The 23,674-nt window shown below is 27.6% G+C and overlaps 2 protein-coding genes across 2 annotated transcripts in view; one reads left to right on the top strand and one right to left on the bottom strand.

The window, feature by feature from the left end:
* Positions 1-11,900, bottom strand: part of LOC136984310 (FMRF-amide neuropeptides-like) — a 34,452-nt gene extending 22,552 nt beyond the window's left edge. The window contains exon 1 of the mRNA XM_067281243.1: positions 11,695-11,900. The gene's annotated coding sequence lies outside the window, so the exon portion shown is untranslated. The remainder of the gene's footprint in view (positions 1-11,694) is intronic.
* Positions 1-23,674, top strand: part of RpL10Ab (ribosomal protein L10Ab) — a 513,017-nt gene that overhangs the window by 218,202 nt on the left and 271,141 nt on the right. The gene's annotated exons all lie outside the window — the stretch shown is intronic.

The following is a 23,674-nucleotide window of genomic DNA, read 5'->3' as shown; positions in this document are numbered from 1 at the left end:
CAACCTCAAACTGCTTTTTTTTACAATGTTGCAAAATTTATTTCCTTCCATTAAAAATCCATCAGCACTTTTAAACTGATTACAAAAGGAATCTATAAATCTTCAACTCGGAATTTTTAATATTAAAATATCCCATTTTTAATCGTGATATTTCTAAGAATCATTTCATTACATAACATGCATTTTCAATCTTTTTTCACTACTAAAAAAAGTTGTTTATTGTAACTTTTTTCTTTGCTACATTTCTCCTCCTAAATCTAATCACCTTAAACTGAAAAATACTGCATTAACTACAGAAAAGACGACAAAAATTTCTATAAATAATACCTGTTTTATAGTAAAGATTAATATATTTGAATGATTTCAAGCTCAAGTAGTTCCAAATAACAGTTTCACTCATCTTGTTGAAACTGATAATTAAAGATTATTTTTTGTTTAATTATACATTTTTATATGCCAACTAACAGCCAAAGCTGAAAAATTAATAAGTTCTAAATTATTTATTATTAAACTTAATATTATATAACGACAGAAATATTCATATCTCAATGTATTTTTGTCTTGTATCAATGCAACTTTAGCAGTATCTATGTCTGTTTAATTAAGCTAACATAACTATAAGCTGTAAATAAAAATATTACGGTTGATATTTTGTTTTAATATGATTTGCAATTTTAAATTAAACATTTTTTATAAGTGGGAGCGCGACAAAACAAGTTGATAAATAAAGGAATAAATCCTAAAAAAATAAATTAAATCTTTCAAATTTTAAGATTCGCTGATACTTATTAAACTTTTCGCATCGATTTATCTTTGTTACACGAATACAACATTCACTATTAAAACAAGTTCAATTCCATCTGAATGTCAAATTTTCCTGTAAATTGCCTCCCGTTTTTGAACTAATGGTGGAAATCGTAAACGTTAAAAAATAAATGGAGAATAAATGGGCTTATTTCTACATAATGTATATACATATATACATGAACATTGGCTTTTTTCTAAGATTATAAAAATAGATTTCTCTATTTTACGAAAAAATCAAATATAGTGAGATAAAAAATTTTCTGAATGGTTCTGTTATAAGAGATAAGAATTGGAAGCTGTATAACTGATTTTCTGTTTTATTTAGTGCACATACAACCGGTATTTCGTCTCTCTGTCAATTTAAAGACGAATATAAACTTTCGAGTTTTTAAATTGTGTCTTCCCTGGTGAGAGGATTTAAAAATTTAAAACCCTCTCGAAAGAGAATAGGAACGTTAAGTAGCAAAGAAACGTTCCCTATAGATTGAAACTTAAAGTAAATATCGTCCTTATGTTACATTATATCGGTATAAAATAAACAAAATTATAAATTTGAACACATATATGAATTATTTTAGAGAAAAATAAATGTTAATAAGTATTCAAATCATTTGTAAGAGAATTATAATTGTAAGCCTACTTAATTCAAAAGGAATATTATGTAAAAAAAAAATCATATTTTCTTGTATAAATGTACGTTTTTTTTATAGAACATACCTCGTACAATAGATGTTTACCAGAATAAAATAATAAAACTTTATTAAATAAATTAAAGTAGAACAAAATTACTAAAAGGTAATGGATATCTATTTTTGTATCACCGATAATTACGTTTATCCTTTCAAAAAGTAGAAGTTTATATATTTGAATTTTTAATAAGAAAATGACTTCTAGTATTTTAAAATGCTAATTTTCTTAATAGTTTTATTTACGGTTTTATATATACTCTTAAAAGTCAGCAAAAGTTTAGTTAATGATACTAATTTAATCAAAATCTCATATATAATGCGCAATACTTGCGGTCAATAAAATATATTCATATTTTAAGCAATAAGCAATTTAATGCGAAAGCTAAAGGAAAAATTTGTGTTAATTTTTTCACTATAATCATTAAGCTATTTATTTCAATATTTATAATACTAAATTTCCAATTGAATGGTACTAACGATGTGCTAGAAAAGATCAATCAAGTAACAAAGGAAAGAGTTACATTATGCATCTTTTAAATTGTCTTGAAATACATCTTTGTCGGTAAATTCTGATGATATAAATATGAAAATGAAACGAATTTATGGATGTAAATCTACTTTATATTATTGCAGATGATACATCAAAATGATTAATAGATTTTTTTTTTTGCTTTGAAAGCATTTCTTCCTTTGGTATTCATTGTGTAATATCGATTTCCCGATTTAATTTTTCTCATTAAATCAATCGATTTTTTAAAACGATTTTTTAATCATCTTTCTTTGAATCGAGATACTAACGACTTCCTTACTTTGCATAAAGAACTAGTTCTATTGTATATATAATTGCGCCTCAATCATTACAAATATGTAAAATATTGTAAAAAAACAACGAGTTTGAGGTACAAATATAGTGTTTTAATTGGCAAAAACCATTTAAAAAATGGCAGATAATAAACTTGCACATAATCCTCGAGAGTGAATTAGTCTCGTTGCCTTTTCTTGTATGTTTTCTTTCTTTTACCTGATTGATACTGAGATCAATTTCGACTGTCATCTCGTTTCTTCCAGATGTTCTTTCATTCTTCTGATAGCACTTTATTTCATATTTATTATGTCAGATGCCAGAAAACATTTGAAGCAAATTAAGCTTTCAAAGACAAATCTTAAATTTTTAAGAATCTCGGAACTTCGTCTTTTTTACATGTAATCTCATCCAGGTGATATTTTATTCTATTTTTAACACATTACATATTCCGATAACAAAAAGAAAACACTATTGTATTGTTGCATTATATTACAATTGTGAGACAAGAAATGATTAATAATTATTATCTTAAATATATTTTAAAAATTAAATATGTTTACTTGACTACAAAACATTCTTTATAGAAATAATTTGTTCCATTATTTTATATTGATACAATTTTTCATATTTTCACTTGTTTTTAATTGGTAATTTATGTTAAATTTTTTAATCTTCTCTAAATTATTCAAGTTTTTTTAATTAATTTCTTTCTTCTTAAAGTATATTTACTATTGTAAATAAAGTTTATTAAACTTTATCTCCTAAAATATTTATCTTTATTATCAATAAATTTCAAATTAGGAACTGGTTATCGTTTTTTTTCCTATTTTGTGTATAAATAATTTATTAAATTCTTTACTTTTCTATTTACCAAACATTTTCGTTTCTGATTTGACATAGAAATATATGCACTTTCAGCAAATGTGAGAATATGTCTTGTCTAAGTTTAGTACAAAACATAAACCATGGAAAAATTTAAAAATGTCATCAATAACTTTAAAAAGAAATAAAGTACATTCGCTTCAATTGGCATAGATCGAAAATGCCATTTTTATATCCATATGTGATGAGTTTTAGAGGTTCGATTTTGCCTGAGTTGTAGAGCGTGACATAAGATTTCTCTAAAGAAAAGTGATCATTCCGTGATCGTTAACGCAGTTATACTTCACTAATTTTAATATAATTTCCATATACTATCAAAAATCGCAATATTTTATAAATAAAGTCGATTATATCTCATCATGTAGTATAAACATACACTTAAACTATATAGAACACTTGTATACAGCGTGTTTAAATCTACATAACTTTGATTTCTATAACATGTACAGATTTAATTATCATAATAAGCTAAGTAATTTTATCCATTATTGATTAATCATATACATAATATTTGAATCACTTAACCATATGTTACCTCTGTTAATATATAAAAGTATATTGATTCGGTTAATCAATCTAACACCAATTGATTTTTAGTATTAAATAAATTCAATATTATCGAAAAATATTAATTAACCTCTCAATTTTCTGTGTTAAAATTAAAAGGAAACAAAATTTCGTTTTTTAATAACATATTTATTAGTGTGACTACCGATACCTTTTTATAGATTTTCCGAAAACATCTTAATAAAATCTCCAATTAACTTCATAAAATTCAGTAGAAAAAGTTCCTGAGTAATTTGAAAAATAATTTGATAGCTCATTTGAATGAATTCTCTGCGAAATAATAAATTTATAATAAAATATCTAACAAATTTTATTTTATAAAAGATAAATCGAAATTTTTCTGTTTTTGCTACGGCTCTCAAAACATAAATCCCTAGAGTAAAAGTAGAGAATATGTATTTTATAAAATACAGGATGCTATTGAGAAGTTCGTTTTTGTCGAGGCAAAAAGTATTATTTAAATTATTTAAACTTTTAAAGAAATCTTAAAGATTATAAACATATTTCAAATTAATTTATTCCGTTCTGTTTTCTGTTTTCAAGTAGCATCATTAAAATAAAGCTGATGAATTTTAAATATATCACACAGCATTTATTTGATAAAACTATTAAAAGACAACATATTCCAGTGTTAATTAAGATTTTTCGAAACTTCTGAGATTAATTCTCAATTAAAGTCTGGCAAAATGTGACTTTATATATGTAAATGTTTTAAAATGTAAATATTCTATGATCCTATTTTCTAGATATATTTAATTAGGGGAAAAAATAACAGATCCTAAGATAATAATGGACAAATACAGTTCTTAAAAATCAAAATTTGTTTAATAATTCAGTTAGAAATGCAAATAACAAGACAGGTTTTCATTGAATGTCCGAAATTCATGAAATATTAATTTTTCTTATCGATTAGCTTATTATATTATTTCGGGTTTAAGAATAAGCTAATAAATTTTCGATTTCGAAATTATATTTTATAAATAAATAAGTGGTATTAAATATATTTGTTACGACAATGACGAGACTCTAACTTTACATTATTGCTTTATATACATACATACATATATATAGTTATCTTTCATTCTCTAACAATATTTCACGTATAATTTCTTTTATTCGCACCAAACATAAAGAATAAGTAATATATTTTCGATATGTATATACATAAACTTTTTTCTTTAATTTTATAATTGGTAATACTCTAATAAGCAACAAATTACCACCCTTAAAGCAATATCACTAATTAAAAATAAACAATAAAACCGACAAACAAAAATAATTAAATCTCTAGTAAAAATGTTTATTAGCTAGACTTTAAATTCTTAGAAATGTTACTAGGTGAAGAATACTATCAAGCTGAGCAAGAAGATTATAAACATGACTCCAATGATGTGAGAAATGCCAAAATACAAGACTGTTTTGAAACGATTCGAGAAATGGAATTACAAGTGCCAGAAGAACCTCAATATTCCTTGAAATCAATATATGAGTTAATAAAAAATTTATACAACTAAATACAGAGCTTCAAACAATCAAATAAGAAGTCAACGTATTGAAAGAAGCAAATAGAATAAGTCAATGCGAAACCACGAAAAGTTAGAAGAAATGGATGTAATTACCAAGGAAAATTGCCAGATTGTTAGAATTCAAAATTGACCAATTAGTTAACGAAAAAACTAACAAAAACATTGTAATTATAAATTACCCGTTCAAATCTACAGAGTATCTAACCGAAATAGAACAAGTTATTAACACAGATTTGGGTATATCAAATAACCATATAGAAAGTTTAAGAAAGATGACAACTAGTGATCTTAAACCAATCGTGGAAATCATACTAGACTCTGTATATGTTAGAAATTCCATTCTTAAAGAATTCTGGGCAAAGAAAGCTAATTTTAATATAGAAGAAAAACGAAAAATGATGTTTACGGCCGATCTATGCAAGAGATCGAGGCTAAGAAAGAAAAAATTACACACAATAGCCCAACAAGAAAAGACCACAAAATAAGAATAAGAGACGATTACTATATTAGTGGAGAGAATATTTTTACATATGCTCTCAATTTAGATAAGATTATTCAAATAAAAGGTTTTTTAGGAGTAAATTAAATAAACCTTTGACTACGTACTCAAAAGCACCTAATAATATTAGGAATTCTCTCAATTCACACAATAAAAAAGAAGACTGTTAGAAGTAGATAACAATCAAGAATGTAGTACACAAAACCAGATAGATACTAATATTGATTCAATCATACCTTCCAATCTAGGACTATCTACAAATCACCTAGGTGCCAAAGTTCTAAGTTTTTGCAATATCCAAGGACTTCAAGGAAAAATACATAAAAATACCCTACGACAACATATGGAAACTAATTCAGCCATTGGCTTTTCAGAAACCTGGTTAACAAATTTGAAAACAGAAGATAGGGAATATTTGGAACGGAAATTCATAGTAATAGAAAGCAAAGCACAGAGTAAGTTTGGTTGCCCTTCTGGAGGTTTATTACTGAAATTAAAAAGACACCTCGGTGAGTTAAAATTATACGAAATAGATGTCAATTATATATTTGTAGAAATTGAACTCAAGCAGTGTTATAGATCAGTTTGGGGTGAATCACGTTTAGATGTCATACTCATATATTTCTCACCATCTACAGATAAAAAAACTAAATTATATGAAATTCAAAATATTATGGTCCAGAAACTGAATATAATTAACTTTTGGATTGTGGTGAAAATGCTAATGCCCGAATAGGTGAAGAAATGGATACAAAATATAAAAGTAACAACATAATGATGAATAATGTTAAAGTATCCAAAGAGAAAAAACTAACATAGAAGGAAGAATACTACTTGAATTTGTACAAAATAATTGTACAATTTGTATAATTTGGAAAATAAGAAAAGATACTTAAATCTAGTAAAAGCAAAAAAGACGAAATATTTTTCCGAATTGAGTGATATATTGTTAAAATCAAGAGATTCAAAAAAGTTTTGGAACGTTATAAATTTCGAAAAACTCCACTAAAAACGAATGATAAATGTTGTGTGTTATACAAAAGTTGGTGCCAATATTTTAAAGAATTTTCAGATAAATACAAAAATTATAATAAAGTGATAACCATTCAATTAATTATACCCTTGAACCAGCCATTTGAAGAAGTATTCAATGCGGAAAATTTATGCAATTGTATTAAAAAAACTGAAAGAAAAATCAGCGCCTGGTTTCGATACAATCGATAACAAGTATATAATTAAAAACCTACCGCTAGATATCATTAAGTTTCTGGCTAGACAATTTAATGAGTTTTATAAATCAGGTATAATTCCCAAAAATTGGAATATAGTAATTTTCCGCATGATTTTTAAAAAAAGATGAAAGGAATCTGCCTGTCAACTACCGGCCTGTTGCTCTCCTGTCGGCGTTTCGTAAGCTGTTTACATCAGTGTTATTGTTAAAGTTTTCCGACTGGATAGATAGAAACAACTATAGAAATAATACACAATTTGCGTTTATTAAGAATGGAGATACCCAAACGGCCCTTTTCACATTAATTGCGTTGGTGCAACTGCAACTGTATAAGAAGAGACACAAAGTTTTTGCACTATTTCTGGACATAGAAAAAGCATTCGATTCGGTGGTAATTACAGCATTACAAAGAAAGTTGACTAAATATCATACTGATCCTTATTTATTGAGAATAATAGAAGAGTTATTTGGCCGATATAAGGTAATAGTTAAACAAGACATCAGGGAGTGCCATTGTTGGACATAGAGAGAGGTTTATTACAAGGCGACCCCTGGTTCCACATCTCTTTAATTTCTTTACGTTTGATTTAAACAAATGTTTTGAACGGGATGATGATGGCTTTACCATTTATGGACAAATTATCCACTCAATATCATACGCTGACGATGTCGTGATAGTAGCGCCGACAGCTACAGCTCTTCGTAGAAAAATTAAATCTGTGTACGATTATTTTGATAAATTAAAACTGAAAATTAATCCAACTAAATCATCAATAATGACATTTCGGAACGAGTCCAGACTCCCCAACAAATTTACTTTGTTTTACCTGAATAACGAGCAACTTACAATAGTACAAGAAACAAAATTTTTGGGAATAATTCTGACTCCAACTTTATCTTTCGAAAAAATTAAGGCCAAATCCAATGTTCTAATTAATAATACGGCGAGATTGTTTACCAACTAAACTAAAGAATATAATTATTCACTTTAAACTATTTAATTCGATAATCATTAATGCCATAGGATATGCCTCACCAATATGGAGTCTCGCAAGTTATAAAAAATTCGATATAATCCGAAACAAATTCGTCCGTAAAATCTTTACACTAGAATACAATATCCCGGGATACGCACTCAGATTAAAACTTAACAGATTTAAACTTACTCCTTTTTTTTATTAAAAGATTTATTAAATTTTTGACTATGATTAGAGATGACGGAAATCTATCTACTAAATTGCTGACTTTGTTATACAAAAAATCCTGTCAAGATACGCAAAGAAGATTTTGGATAGACCAAATGAAAAGTATTGTTAATAATTATGGTGTTTCTTTAGGACCACTTTTGGAAAAATCCGAAATTAGTAATCTAATTATATCCCAATTAATCTCACTTCTTAAGATGTAATGAAATATTAATTAAATTTCACATGTTCTGTGAGTGCGAGGAGGGTCAAGAATTAAAAATTAAAATGGGTCTGAGTCAGCTAAATAAATTTAGGGAGGAAAATCAAATGTATCGATTTTTCCATTTAGCAAATACTGGTACAGTACAATTTTGCAAAAAATTCTTATAATCATCGTCTTTAACCAAAGGATAACTAACTTTGATATATAAAGAAAACGTATATCACATGTGTAAAGGTTACACAAATCCACCGTCTACTGTGTTGATAAAAAGTATTTCTATTATATTGTAATTATAACTCCTCGATGTAACAGGCCTATTATGAATAAAGGTAATTTGAAATTGAAGTAGACATTAAATTATATTTTATGAGAATTTTAAAATTATTTTTTTTATTTAAATTATTACGTACTGTACGTGACAAACTTTAATGTTTTTCTCACCAACAGAAGTTAATGCGTGTATTAGGTAATTTATTTTTTAAATTTCACTTATTTCATTAAAAAAATGATTAAATCTAATTTTTGATAAATTTCAGCTACGAAAATCTGTAGAACGAATTTACTTCAAGTTGTAAGATTTAGTTCACTTTTTAAATTTAAAATTATTTTAACAGAAACCCATTTTATAGACATTAATTCTAACAAAATTAAGTTTGATAAATTTTGTTAGAATCAATAGAAAAATAATTTTAAAAGTCTGAAGTTTTAACAAATATCGAGTTCGTCAATAACATTTCGCTTAATTTTTCATTTTAACAAAATAAATCAATATATATATACATACAACAAAATTAATTTAACACGATGTTATTGATTAATATAAGATTATAAAGTGCTAATGAAATATTTTAAATGATGAACTGTTTAAGTCGCTCATAAACTTTTGCTGGAGAGAATTAAATATTAATATTTTAAATATTTAATTTATAATATAAATTAAAGTATAAAAGTTTATTAAAGATCACGTTTAAAGCGGTTGAAATTGTCGCAATTAACAATTAGAAACAAGCAGCATATAAAAACTTGATTCAATTAAGAAAAACAGGATTTGAATTAAATTCTTTAATTCTTTAATTAAACTTAATTAAATTTTACATAGATATATATGATGGCCGCCAAATTTTAATTGAATTTATGTAAGAATTTCGATTTAAATATATAAACAATTACGCGCTCGAGTAAGATGAGCTAATGATTATTTCGTAAAACAGATTTCTATACGTAAAATTTTAATAAAATATGACGAAAGGATTATGCCGCGATGTTCTAAAAATGTGTCAAGAATTTTTTCTGTTTATTTTCTTTTAAATTTAATTTTTAAGCATAAATTTTTTCATAAATAAAGTTAGTTTTCCATTCAAAGCTTTCAATTTTCAAAACTGCAAGATAGCTCTCAAGAAGAGGAAATTAAATAGGTATAGGTGAAAGCACGAGAAGGTTCTGTTCTGATCTTTTTTAAACTTACTCAGACATACCTTGTTGAAGGATCAAGAAGCTTCTTTTAATATGTAAAAATCTATACTGTAGTATACAAGCGCAAGCCAGGTTTGGAAGAATAAAGTGTTTTACTTGAGCGTAGATTATATTTGCAAGCACCGTCATTTCTATACAAGTAATTGAATGAACAATTAAAGTATACAGTCTCGTTAATAAAGTTATTACAGTCATTATAAAAGTTTTCTTTATAACGTTAAAAATTATAAGAATATTGTGAATTAGCTATCAAAATGATTCATCTTGATAATAAATTTACAGATAAGCATAAACGTTATCAATATGCATTTGCGTTTTCATTCTTAATCAAAATTGTCACGCAAACTGCAATAGATATTAGTCCCACAGTATTCAACGTATTCCTATAAATTATAAGTTCAGAGACAATTAAAATTAAATACTTTATAACATAGGAAGTGACACCTTCCAATTTTCGGTCAATAAAATTTTATGATTACTGTGTCTATATTAGATAACATAAATAAGTTAATAGCGAGTAAAGTTTGTAGTTAATAAAAATCTTTCCTTGTTAGTAAATCTGGAGAGTAACTTATTTTATGTAATAATTTAGTCTGACCGCAAAAAGAAAGTTTGACAGAAAAAGCAATATTGAAATTCGAGTACCGACTTCCTACTCACTTCTGTTATAACTTACATGAAAATTTCATATCGATAGGTCCTGTAGGATTTGAAGCATATATACATATATAGGTTATATATATATGTATTCAAAAACTATATATGCGGTTCGCGCTGTGATGTAATATATACTTGTATTGGTTGTGTGTGTGTGTGTGTGTGTGTGTGTGTATATATATATATATATACTGTCATTTTTGTATGAAAGGGAAAAGGGAAAAGCTTTCAGCTAAAAGAAAAAAAAACCAATACACTCGAAAGTTACTATAGTTTTGATACATTTTTACAGAATTCTAAACGCCAGCAAGATATAAAAACTCTTTAGTTTTGATTTGTACAAATGCCCACGGATCAAATAAATGATCCGTAGGTTTACATGTTTTTTCGCTAAAACTGGAATGTAAAATTTTCAGCGACAAGTTTATCTTTTCTTCTTTTCTTTTAAACATATTTCGTAACATTTATTACTTTATTTAGCGGAAATATTTTCAACTTAGTTTCATTAAATATAAAAAATTAACCGCGACATTTAAAAGTTTAAAAAAGTATTCGTATCGTGCGTTTTAATTTAAAATAACTCGACGATTTTTATATATATATTTTAAAGTAATTTTATAACTAAACTAGGGCCTTTCGCATCACAGTCAAATATTATTTAATTATGAAAGTTATTTTATGTGTTTGGCACGCATCGAAAGTGTTAAAAAAATTTTTATATAACAAGTTTAATCAGTTTTGAAAGTTTATTTACTTAACGATTATCTTGAAAATTAAAAAAAAACATTCAATCCGAATTAATATACAAAATCTAACTTCGGTATTTGGTAATCTATATAAAATTTTCCGAAAAAATTAACTTATTTACATTATTCTAATACATATCTCGCCCTTTCGCGAACGTTATTAAGTAATTTTTGAACGTTGCACATTAGTTAACAGCATAAAGTACCTAACAATTCTGCGACTTTCTAGAAAAAAGTTAATACAATTTATACTATTCTTAACGTAAATTTAAAAAATTAAAATAAAAAATTAAATAGTTCTTAACATAACTTTAACTTATGAAAGGAATAAAGTGAAAAAGAGTTAAATTTAAGCGAAGAATGTAAAAATTGAAAAAGTCTGATCGCAGTTTCAGACTTACCGTTGTTAGGAGACACCAGTTGCTAGCCAGTTGCCAGTTACGCTTTATGGAAAGCAATAACAGCGAGTGATCATTGGCTACTAAAATAAAGTGTGCAGCTTCTTTGATGAGCAGGCGCAATCAAACACAACCCACGGAACTGTTTAGTTGCTCTATCAGACTACCCACTTTATATGGACCGCTGAGACGTGTTAACCAACCCAGCCTTCTGGTTTGTTAAAATATTTTCCCTTCTACGTCTGAGCAAGCGCAGTTATAGTTCAGGAGTGGCGACTGTCGGGCGACCGATTGATGCAATTGTAATTTCAGGTTAACTGCTTGGATGTTTCTCTGACAGCATTTTATGTAATTGTTATCATTTATCTTTTCCAATTTCATACAAAACACTTGTTTACGGATGCTCAAATTATATTATTTATTTAGATGACTAAATTGGGAAGTTTAAATAGAACGTATAAAGCAATAAATCTTCATTTTTTCCAACTTTTATTATCTAAAAGGGGGATAATTTTCTTGCGCTGTATAAGTAATCGGTTAATTAATATTAGTCTGTTCAATTGATTTTTAACAGTTAAAGAAAAAGTTTAATTTTCCTCTCAAACTTATTTCCTTCGTTTTTTATATAGAAATTATATAATAATTAAAATTATTACTATTTTTTTCTCTTAAAGCGCTTTTCAATGTGCCTTAATAGACTGGGGTAAAAGTATATAATTTGATAGAATCTTTGAAATATATGATTTATTTTCATTAATAGAATGCCTATAGGAATAATTCAGAAACGTCTCAACAGCGAAAGTTATTTATTTCTGAATTTTTGTTACGTTTCTCTTTTATGAAAAGGATCTTATATAAAAAAACTACGCAATACTTCTTTGAAATTATTTCGTCTTTTAAAGTTCTAACTTGAAGTAGAGAAAATAAATTTATATACCTGCTTCAGTAAACTGTTGTTTTTCTAACTTTCATCAAATCTACATTTTTGGTTTTATTTCGTAAACCTTTATTTACTACGTTTAAAATTAAGCAAACAAATTTTTATTAAAGTTGCCTAAGTCTACTACATTGTTTACAGAAATCGAATACGTCTTTCAAAAATGTTGCAAACTTTAACAAGACTATGTGTAATTGGATTCGCAACTTGTTCAAAATCTAGAACGAGAAGAAAAAAATTAATTTATAATATAGTTTTAAAATACTAAATACAAAAAAATTACATATATAAACTTGTTTAAAATTCTATGTATTTATTCTATTGAATATATATTCATACTTTAACGGTTTTTCCTGAAAAACTTCAAAAAATTGATTGAAATGCGCTTCCAAATTTTACGGTTAGGAAATATTTTCTTAATATTAAAATTTCGAACATTATTTAATTTTTTTTCTTCTCATATTTCTTTATGATAAACTACTTTACCTTACGTATCCAAGACTATCCAATCTAGCTATTTTAGCTATATTATATAAATATTTATATATTATATTTAACGTGAAAAACTTTAATATAGGACATACAAAAAGATTATAAAGATGTTTATTTTCTTAAAAATTACGAATTAAATTATACTTTATTAAATATTTAATTTGATGGCTGTTTGCTATGATTAATTCTTGTAACGTAAGCTATAGAATAAAATTACTTTATATAAAGAACTTAAACATGAATTTTTTAATTTTTTAACACTTGTAATTACATTATAAGTATATATTATTGAGATTAAAGCTCTCGTGGGCATATAAAAGACAATTTAATTAAATTATAAATGTATATTTTTACAAAAAATTAAATTAAATTTAACAATTTTCACTTTAACATATTTAAAGTTTTTGTGTGGATTGAACATTTTACAAATCAATTTTCCTCCGTAATAAGTAAAAAACAAATTATATTATGTTTAGTTAATAAACAAAACTGGACCTTAATTTAAAACAAAATAAACATAATTTTAATAATTCGGTTTTCTAGCTTGATCTAATTATAGGCCTTCGTATCAGCGTATTATAGAATTATTATTTCTTCTGTCTTCCAATCTGAATTATTCAAGTTTAAAAAATATGTAGAATGCTTGCTTTATTTGTTTTTTTATTTAAAACATTCTCTTGAGAAATTGCAAACTTCTACATTTTGATTGAAATTTGTTTACTATCAAGAAAAGCTACAAGGAGAAAAATTTTTCGTGTTTAACAATATTAAATTAATTTTTATAATTTGCTTAAAATTTAATTTTTTTGAATTATTTTCCGTGATAATTGTTATTTTAATTAGAATATGTGTTAACTTTATCTAATTACTTTCAAGCTAGAATTTTAATTATTACTGTATATTTTCGTCTCCAAAAGGATGCAATATGTTATCAATGAAAGATAAGATAATAAATTGCCCTTATACTTGACCATTAATTAAGTTTTCTATTGCCACTAATCAACATATCGCGATTCGCCATAAGCAAATAGATGAGATAATTCACATTTAGTTTTCGGATGATTTATTTTTAATTTTGATTAATTTAATTCCGTTTTATTAATATTACTATAGCTTATATCTGATGCAATTTAATCAATTTTTCAATATATCGCTTCTTCTTCTTTGTTTTCTGCCTTTCGGCATAATTTGTTATTTCTTTATAAAAGATTTCCTATCAGATGCTTCTTTTACTAGTCATTTTCTTTACGCATTAACTACAATTCATCAAACAATTAACAATAGTTAATGTACCTTCCGGAAAGTTTGAATGCTACAATTTTAAATAACAGAATACATTCTTCTTTTATCAGGACCATTTAGCTCACCAGGAATCATGCATCTGTTCTTGGCAGCTGGGAATTCTAGGAGGTCCTTTAGTTTTTCTTTCTATCAGAATTCATCTAATGGTTTTTGTTCTCTGTATATATCCGGATATAATTTTTTTAAAATTCAAGTACTTCTATTTATTTATTCATAACTTCTTAAGTAATCAAATCAGAAAAACTGGCGTTAACCTGTCAATTTATTTTCTATCTGTTATTCATACAAAATATAACTTTTGATTCTTAAGTGGATAGTCTCTCTAAGCTATTAATTTCATTTACCTCTCTGTTGTCTTTCTTTCAATAAATAAAAAGTATTCATATTAAGTTTTAATTAAACACTTGGCTTTATTTCCATCTTTATTTAGTTGAATCAACTGAATAAAGATGGAAATAAAGCCAAGTGTTTAATTAAAACTCAACTTTGGGTTCATAGTCCAACAATCAACAAAACACGGTTTCAAAGAAGAAATAGTATTCATATTGTTTATCCGTCTCTTTTATGAAATTTTAATGCAATTTCCCACGCATATTTACGAAATTCAGAGTTTTATACGTCAAATAATATCGGCTTTATATTTAGGAAATATGATAATTCATTTAATTTTTACTTATCAATTTATTTCAAAAGCACATAATCCAGCACGTATAACAGCACCCATTTCTTTCTATTCTCATATCTTTTGCTTTTGGCATTCTATGAAAACGGAAAATTGATCGATAAGTTCTTCTTTTGTTCGAATTGTTATTCCTTCCTTCGGTTGAAGATTGATCTTCCAAAATATGCCATCACTTAGATTCATTGCATGGTATGGTTTTTATTTGATATTCTAGAATTCCTTTACTTTCATTTGGTTTCGATTCAAACTTAATATTATTAAAACAATTATCAATTTTCGTTAGAAATCTCTTAATATACTTCTTTATAATATTAATAATTAGTTTTGAATAAGCTTACCTTTAAAATAAGCTAAGAAACATTTAAGATCTTCCAATATATTTTTTATCATAAACTAGGTTTTATGTTAAACACTTTTAAATAAATTTTAGATATTTATTTTTATATAACAGTATGTAACAGAGTTACATACTAAAATTACATAACCATCATTGTATTTTTATGATGAGGAATATTATAATTTATCACATTTTCATCCTATAATTCACATATAGAGAATTGTTATCTTCTGATTTAATATATAATCTTTTTTCTGACATTTTCCAGTATTCTGATTTATTTTATTCTACAGTTTATTCAATAGACTTATTGTAATTTACAATGGCTATATCATGTTACTTCTGAATGTTTTCTATTTTCTTCCTTTGAGAGAAAAAAATATACTTTTGTGTTTCATCAAAAATTTAAATGGTATTTATAATTTTTCTTATCTTATAAATATATCATTTTTATGTGCATAATTATTTTCAACATGCTAAAAATATTACATAGATCTTTCATTATCCATCAAGACAAACGTGTTAAAGTGCGTAAGAATTCTTAGATTTATCTTTTTAATTTGAAATGAGGGCCTATATACATATACTTTGTCAAACATAAAATACATATAGTCTTTATTATACTGATATTTTTGTGTAAAACGGCACGCTTAAATGTAATTTAGTGCAGTCATCATACACTTAATGGGCTTCTTTCTATTCATTGTTAAGTTTAAAGAACTTTATTTGTTATATATAAAATTATAACTTTTCACTACTATCGAATCTATTATTAATGTTCTAAATTTTCTATAATTTTTAAATACATTTTAAAGAAGAAAACATTAAATTAATGTTTCATTTATTTTAAACTTTTTCTTATCATAATTATAAGACAATAATAATAGTTCGCCATCATTAATTATAAATTTTATCATTATAGAAAGAAATTTACAAACTTTGAACATTATAAATATTTAATTTTATAAAATTAAATTATAAAACCATTAATTAGCTTAAAATATATTCCTGTGTGAATAAACGATTACCCTTATTAAAATATGTTAATTATAAAAAATTAAATATTTAAATTAACAAAGTGTATTTATTTAAAGGATTATTTGAATATATCCTGGATCCTCGAAAAACATTGCGCTTGTTTGTGGGCGATGATTTCGGAATTTCCTGATCGATAATTTATCCCGAAGCAACAACAGCAGCTCTAGTGACGTGCATATATTGCTTAACGTAATAGTACAGAGGCGTGGGTGTAGCTGAACTTACTTTAACTTTCTGAATGAAGTTTGTCGCGAAGTGCTTGAAATGAACGTAAGAATTCTGTAATTTTAGACAATATTGTGTAAAATTACTGTGTAAGACTTCTATTTCTCTGCCTCTATTTACTACAAACTAACTTTATATATTAGTTAATAACGTGTTATATTCCCTTGCCAATAATATTTTAATATAACATATTTATTAAGTTCTCGACAATTTCTAATAAATGATACTATATTACATAATTTATAAATTTTATAAAGCTAATAGCGATAAAGAATTTATTTTACTCATTATAAAATAAATTTGGCATAAAATGGGAAAAATAAATAAGAAATCAGGTTGCAACAGATGATATTTATACAATGACTTTTATTTACTTAAAATAAATAAAATGGAAAAAAATCTGCAAAAAATAAATTAAGATTAATTTTGTATAAAAATTCTTCTAATATAATTTTTTTAACCTTAAACCTTAAAATTGTTATAATTAACCAATTCTGGCTCCATTATATTTATTGCATTTATTCATCGGAATTTTCTTTATTTCTGTATTCACCTGTAGTAATTTCGTTAAATAATTTTTTTTTAATTTTGTTTAATGGGCAAATAAATTCGTTAATGCGCTTGTAATTATTTTCATAATAGTTGCTTAGAATAAATTACGAAATTAAAAACAAAATAATACTGAACTGAAATATTTTTCATCACTTCTACTATCGTGCGATTACCATTGATTTCTGCTGTTGATCTCGCCATACCAGTTAAAAGTTAATAATAATTATTAAATGATTTATTCATTAAATATATCATCGATTGCAACGGATCAATGCTGACTTCAGAAGCAGCAGTTGTGAATTTTTTGTATTAATTTAACTCATTTTCTTTTCTTCGTTTCAGTACATTTCATATAAAGAATACTGAAAAACCTTAAAATAGATAATAAATATAAAAAAAAAAAAAACTCCCTAGCTATTATTATAAAAATAATACCGATTTTAAAATATTAAAGCAGAATTACTGATTAATAAATATAAATAATTTATTATACAAATAATATATTAATAGAGAATTAAAACAAGTTTAATTTTTAATACACGCAAGTTTTTCAACTTTAAAATTTGACCATTAGTATTGTTTAAAATGCATAAAAGAAAAAAAATAAAAGTTAAACTTAAACGAAGATATTTAAATAATAAATTAAGCAATAATGAAATAAATGAAAACAAAAGCTTCAATTTAAGATAAAATTAAGACTCTTGAGTAAATGGAAAATTAAAAGGAATAATTTAGAGAGAGAGAAAAAGGAAAACACAATTGCAATGTTGCGCATTTTGCAGATAAATTATTGTATCATAATAAAATAAGAAATTTCGATAAAATAAATTGTAATAAGCAATTTTAAATGATTAATTATAAAATTTGGCGTTAAAAAGCATACGTACTGATAAATTTTTGTGTAATTTGATCTATCTTGTACAACTTCGTTTGATCCAAGAAAACCTAATTACGTTCCATTACTTTGATACATGCAAACAAACATGTTTCAAAGTAGAATTCATTTGAACTCTCAAGTTTATTATTGTGATATTTAAACGATATAATTTCAAGAAGAAATAATTTATGAAAAGAAATCAATAAATTGTTTCCAATAGTTTGGCTTGCGTAACTATAATCATTATCCTGAATATTTGAAGTTATTAATTCTTTTGTACGGAGTCGAAATCCATACAATAGAAACAAAATAAAAATTATGAATGTTTAAAACATTTTTAAATATGCCATTGAAAAATAATTATTTTAGAGATATTTTATTGTAGTTGATGCTTGGTATGGTAACATGGTAAAGGGATAGTCTGCTTAACAGAAACAAAGAGTTTAATGAACACATACTGTAGTTATGTGGAACACGTATGGCTACTTAAAACTGCTTTCCTAAGCACCAACCACCTGGAATGTTTTTGGTAAAGTGTTAGATACTCCTCCAACACTTTTCCTCATTACAGTGGGGTGCTTGCACTTCACTATTTGTTGATACTCGAAGTAGTTCCAGGTCCTTCATTTTGGCTTTTTCAGGGAATAATTATAAGATGATAGTGAACGCAGTGCAGTCTTAATGCATGATTTATTCCAACGACTTCATGTTCAAAAGTCTCAGTCCATTGACATGTTTAAGCAGTATAAGCCTTTCCTCATTAGATTGATAGGCATCTTGTTCACGATGAAACAGCTCTAGTAGATGAAGAGCTTCTTTATTGATATCCGACAGTATCACATAAGCTGTCTCGGTTGCTCGATACAGCAACCGAGTGGTTACTTTCTTGACTCTTATAAGATTGGGCCGCCACCAAGCTTGAAGAGTTAGCCCGAGAAGGAACGGCGATCGACTATTAATGCCCCCCCCCCAGTTAGAGAATCTTGTAAGTAGCTTCCTGTTGTCCCGAACGTCAAGCCATGGTTGGTAGTATCTCATAGATATCGAATTATGCTCCTGTCCAGTGTGTTTGGTCATATTAGATGTTGTACTGGCTCGGTTTGTTTACTGCAAGTATGATATAACCTGGTGGAAACAAAACGATAAAAAAAGACAGCTAATTATTTCTGGAATCGAAATTGTTGCATATCATTTAACAGAATTTACTCAGCAAATAATTATTAGATTATCAAAACATAACGTAAGGTATGTTTTGATAATCTTAAAAACAAACTAACGTTTTCGATAAATTATCTCGGCAACATAAAGTGTGTTTTGATCATCTAATTGTTGCATATCGTTAAATGGTGGATTTTCAGGTCTTTTGAGTTTTGAGCTTGGATCAAGGGGAGTTGCGACTGGTTTGGATATATGATATATATATATATATATATATATATCCAAACCAATCGCAGACTGGATTTCTTATACTGGTTATACTGGATATTTAGCTCATTTAGATTACAGTCTTCTCTTCCTTTTTCTAGTTAGAAGAATTTGATACCCAAGAAATATAGAAGTGGTTCCAGATTCTTCATTTTGGCTTTTTCAGTTTCGTCAGACTAGGCAATTATGAAGCTGTCGACATTAATGATGACAAAGTTAATTTGTTTTCTTTATGTCGAACATGAATGCAGGGATCGAAATTCGATAGTGTCAAGACTAGTCGTTTAAGCTCGTTTGTAGCACAGACGACTTTTCTGTCGTAGACTTGCAGGCCTTTTTAAGTTGGTAAAATTTGTTGTCATCGTGGATGGAGTCCAGCATTTGTTCTGCCTTGGTTCGAATCGGTCCATTCGAGTTTTGAATAATATCCTCTAGAGTTGTTTCAAATTGGTCTAGCAGCTGCATGATTTCCTGGTCACGAAGATTTCTTAATGGAACCATTAAGAAAGGCTGTTTTCCAGAAGGTTGAGTGTAACCTTTCGCTACCATTATATCGAGATTATCATCTGCATTGTATTTGTTGCGAAAAATAATGCAGAAACCCATAATGTCCCTGTGTGGAAGGTGGCTTGTGATGTGCCAGGTAGTGTTTTCGATGATTCAGATGAACTCTGTTCTGATCACGTGTTTCCACTGTTGTGCTAGTTGGGCTTGAAAGGGCACCTTTTACATAAATTTTTGTGTTGAATTCCATTTCCTTGACGAGAGTGGCAAATTTACTTGCATCTCTCTCTTCCTGGACATTTTCTTGGTTTATTTCTGCAAAATTATGTAAATGTGATTATTAGGCTTGGTGTTGCGGATTTGATTTGGTCAGACAACCAACGAACTTCCAATCTTGCGTTTACACTAATACCTGAGGCTCAACTCGAATTCAACCAATATTAGGCATTAGATATTTCACTGTCTTCATAAACGACAGATCTGGATAATAGAAAGTATGTTTTTTCCGTAACAACAGCGATACATTTAACTCCTTCCGACAAGTAAAGAATCTTCTAGGGACACAATTTGGCAGAAAGAGCAAACGTGTTCAATCCGACAACTGAACTGAGTATTGCAATGAAGAATTCGAGAACTACTGAAAAAAATGTGGAATAAAACGACACTTGATAACTGTCGTGGAATAAATTGACGCTTCTCCTTATCACATAATAAAACGGAGTGGCTGAAAGAAAAAATCGAACGTTGATCGAAATGGCACGTTGCACATTCATTCAGTCTGGATTCAAAGCTTTCTTCTGGATCGAAGCCGTCCACACTGCAAACTCTTTCTTGAGCCCTTCTCTAGCCCCAGGCAATGATATATCATACAAAATTGTCAATAGTAAAGATTGTAAAATTTTTACTTTCAAACCTTTTAGTAGTCCCGATTTTGTAAGCAACAAGGACTCAACTATTGGTAAATTTGATCCTCGTTCTGAAGAAAGAATATTAGTTGGTAATTCCAAACAATCCAAAGCTTAACTAGGAAAAAAAAAGTTGAAATTCGAGATGCCAAGTTCCTCGGGCTGAAAACCTCGAATAGAAAACCTTGAATCTATTCGAGGTTTTCTTGAATAGAATCTAGAATCAAGAAAACCTTGGACTGAAAACCTCCTTTTCTGTCCAAGGTTTTCAAGAGATAATCTCTCTCGAATAGAAATTTCGAAAAAAATTCTATTCCAAGAGCTTTCATCAACACAATTCAACTAACTCGATCGTCTCGAAGTGAACACTCAGCCAACTAAACCGTCATCCCTAACATCATTGGATAAAGAGTAGCATTAACATTAACCAAATACCCAACAAAATGACGATGGAAATGAAGTCCCCTGGTTAATTAGCTTGTCCACGCAAAATCAAAACTGGCTCAAAAAGCAGATCACGCAAACTTTTTAACAAAGTAGTGTGCTGAGGGAAATGGATTTTGCACCATTTCCCTCAGCACACTGCTATGTTAATCGTCATGAGAAACATGCTCTGAGGCATGTTTCTCATGGCGATAGTCGATCGCCAGATGGCATTTGAATCCCAAAACGTGACAATATCATTTTTAGGTTCTTTTGATTAAGATAACCTAGACGTTCATTCCAGTCCTTTGGATAACCTTAGATCAAGCGATGGCGGCAATTCGGGTCATGAACACGACGGGTTCGTTCACTCCACCAGCCATACAAACTACACTATCGTTTTGGTCCAAGATGAAGGCAATTCGCTTGTGGATAAATAACCCGTCACTGACATGAGATTTATTTGAAGACTCGGAACCAGATGGGTGTCGGGCAGGTTGAAAACTCCGTCCTATCGATTCATGGTCGAGAGCTATTCGTACTGGGCCGATTCCGCAATCATCAGAGGGTCTTCTTTGCTGGGTAAGTTTACGGTTGGCCCATCGAACTCGATTTCTGTAAAATCGTCTTGGTTTCGAACCTGTGGGAAGATGATTTTCGTCAGTACTTTCAACTTGCAACATTGACTTGACTATTTCGCCATGAAAACATTCTTCAAAAGTCTGACCGGCATGCTCACTGCTTTTGGACTTGTAGCGGCATTCAGAGGACTTGTGATTTCGACGACTGCAGTATTCACATTTCGCTCCACTTGAGAGTTTGCTTTCTCAAATTTTCCTAGATCTCTGCCCTTTGAATTCCTACGTCAATTCTTGCCTTTGAAGTTTTCTTCTTTTCGGTATACATTACATTAAGTATTGCGTGTGTTTTTTTTTTTTTTTTGCCTTTTTATGATTCGCGCTCTTCGAAGATCTTTTACCCTAAGAACACCTTGATCTGGCAGATTGTCGCGTAACTCAATTGCACAACAAAAATTTTCGTAGGGTAACGAAAGGCTGTATAATAACATTACGGCAAGAAGCTCGTTGTTAATATCAACTTTCAGATCTTGAATTTGTCGACAGCATCCAATAATTTTAGATGGTCTATGGTGTCATCAGATTCATCCATCATTCGTAATATGAGTTGTTTGAGGAGTGTGGCCATGCACTTTTGACCGGTAAATGAATTCCAACTTAATCCAAATTTCTTTTTATTCACATTTTATTTTAGAAAAATTATAAAGTATTTTAAAGTTTAATTCTAAAGCATACTACGAAATTAACTTGGATTAACTAAGAAATTAACTAAGAAAAACTGAATTCGCATTATTGATCTAAATCTAACAATTAATGTGAATTCTTTAGATTTAATTGTTATAGTTATTCTAAGTTTAGATATAACAATTTGAAATACCTTCTAACTGCAAAACACTTTCATATATAAATTTTGAATCATCAAGTTTCCAATATTTATTGAATCCTATAAAATTACATTACATAGAATATTTTCGATATACCGAATAAAATAGGAAATAAACAAAATTTAATCTTAATCGACAATAAGAACATGTAAGTTATATAGTGTAATCAATCACTGTTAAATCGTAGAACCGTTCACTGTTTACTTATTTACCCAATTGGAATATGTTGATTTTAAAGCAAAAATTGGAAAGGTTAGGAAGATAGCATTTTATTTTCCGCCTCCAACTTCATTCAAGGTATATAAATATATTATTTTTGAAAGTTCAAAACATAATCTTTTGCAGCTGACTAATCGACAGATAAAGTAAGCGTTTTTGGATACAAGAATTGTAAAGTCGCTTACCTATTTATTACATTAATGTTCAATGTAAAAGGAAGTTATCTTACTATTTAGTAGTTTTTGGGAAAATTGAGGTAATAAAAATTTTTATTAATATAACAAATTGTAATTGTGCAGTTTAAAAGTTATTATGGAAATTATAATGTGAAATTATATTTTGCTGTATTTGTGAATGTAAAGTCTTGTAAAGATTTCATAATAGTTTTTAAGATTTTATAAAGTAATAATAATTATTTATTCTTAACTTGATTAGTGCGTATAGAAAACCTAAGGTAAATCGACATTGCAAATGATACTTTTAAATAACATTATCATTCTAATAAGAGAGAAATTCCAATATTTTGAACAGTAATTCGGAGAAAGATATAAATTTATTTTTATAAGTCCATTATAAAACTAGAATCATTATACAAAACGTAAGA

The sequence above is a fragment of the Centruroides vittatus genome, unplaced genomic scaffold, assembly GCF_030686945.1.
Source record: "Centruroides vittatus isolate TY-2023 unplaced genomic scaffold, ASM3068694v2 contig_912, whole genome shotgun sequence".
NCBI lineage: Eukaryota > Metazoa > Arthropoda > Arachnida > Scorpiones > Buthidae > Centruroides > Centruroides vittatus.
This window is presented reverse-complemented; position numbering and strand designations above follow the sequence as displayed.